This window comes from Ceratotherium simum, chromosome 16 (genome assembly GCF_057802395.1).
Source record: "Ceratotherium simum simum isolate JZ-2026a chromosome 16, ASM5780239v1, whole genome shotgun sequence".
Taxonomy (NCBI): Eukaryota; Metazoa; Chordata; class Mammalia; order Perissodactyla; family Rhinocerotidae; genus Ceratotherium; species Ceratotherium simum.
Window position 1 is genome coordinate 37,344,995 of NC_141915.1, and position 1,314 is coordinate 37,346,308.

Genomic DNA, 1,314 nt, shown 5'->3' on the forward strand with positions numbered 1-1,314 from the left:
GTAAGCCCACCCACATTCCCTTAACGTGTTGGGTGCATTGGCAGGCACTATGTGTATATATTTCTGGAACGTCGGGAGGGTAGGTGGATGGATGGATTGATGAAAACATAAAGGTAAGTAGACAATTAAGACTAACCTTAGTCAAAATGTGACCCCCTTGCAATGTATATTTCTGCTATGACTGATCTGTCCCCACTGCTTTAAGTGCACTTTCCCTCGTCTTCCACTTATGGCTAAAATTAGGACAGTCAGAAATGGTGATCCCAGAAGTAGAACCATGTCAACCTTGAGGGATTGATTTCCGCACTTTTCATGCTGTGTCAGCCTGGCCTAGGTCCAGGTCACTTGTCCCGAAAGCTGGCCCTGTAATGGAGTGTACTGAGGGGACAGAACAACAGGACAGTGGAGCCTGAGAAGATTTGGAAACAAAGACCTTTAAGCTTTGATTCCACTATGTGAAAGGACCAAAGAGATAGCAAGGAGCCCTCTGTCAGAACTTGAGTGCTTCTGAAGGAAGGTGGTACGTAAAACTTAGGGGAACTCTACAACGTAGCATTGCCTATAGTAGAGGGATTTATGGTGTTTGGCTGCCTAAAGAAGAAGGCTATACATTTTAATTATCTCCCTCACTCCTGCCACCTAAAGCAGACTGTGACCAGAGGGACTGACCTGGCCCCCTCGTGATCAGTAGCTCACACTGCAGAAGGGCCAGTGAGTAAACATCAGCCCATAGGCATCACTTTGGATGCTCATAAAAATGTATATTCCAGGGCCTGCTCCCAGAAATTCTGATTCAGTAGGTCCTAGTGGGGGTCCCAGGTATCTGCATTTTAAGAAGCTCCTCTCGGTGATTCTGATTGTCCTCTCACCACCCTAGAGAAAAACTGGGCCTGGTGTTTCCCAAACATCCCTGATGTTATGAATCATGTGGGGACCCTTGTTAAGCCTATAGTTTCCTAGGCCACACCCCTGGAAACTCTGACACAAGAGGTTTGGGATGGGGCCCTGGGAATTTGTCTTTTGAGTAAGGATCTCAGGTGTAGAGTCTCAGAGAGGACTGCCCTAAGTCTAGTCTCAGGCCTGGGCAGAGGAGTCTGTGCCAGCCAGACCTGACCTGTGGGCCTGTTATTGGAACAAAACTCCCCAATCTTTACAGAGTTCAAACCCACCCCCACTATCTTTGGTTGATTATTTTCCAATACTGGAATTTTAAGTAAAGATATAGTTACTTATTTTTTGCTATTTATGCTCCTACTATTAAAAGGGGCGGTGTAGGAGATTACAGTGAAACCTTTGATTCAGTGTGACTCTTAA